Consider the following 399-nt stretch of genomic DNA (forward strand, 5'->3'; position numbering starts at 1 on the left):
CCCCCGCCAACCACAGCAGCTCCTTCTCTAGAGTATTTGTATTTAACAACCACATGCAAAACAAAGAAACGTAAATGCTGACCTCCCCCCCACCTCGCCCCACTCCTTTTTTCCCCCTTTAATTCATTTTATTGTAGGGTGAAGTGCCTTGGCACAGGATTTTTCAGCTTCGGGGAATGATTCTGAAAGGGTGTGCTGTTTATTTTATTTTCAGTTTGTGTGGAGGTTTTTTCCTTCTTTTTTTCTTTTACTGTGTTTGGAAGTAGGAAACCACCTATTGTGTAAATTGGGCACAACACTGGCATTGTGTGTGTGTCCATGTGTGCTTGGGGAAGGTGGCAGGAGGGTCTTGCCAGGTCATATTCAGGTTACAAGTACAAAAGTCATGGTCACTTTTTT

The sequence above is a fragment of the Pygoscelis adeliae genome, unplaced genomic scaffold, assembly GCF_000699105.1.
Source record: "Pygoscelis adeliae isolate BGI_AS28 unplaced genomic scaffold, ASM69910v1 Scaffold37, whole genome shotgun sequence".
Lineage (NCBI taxonomy): Eukaryota > Metazoa > Chordata > Aves > Sphenisciformes > Spheniscidae > Pygoscelis > Pygoscelis adeliae.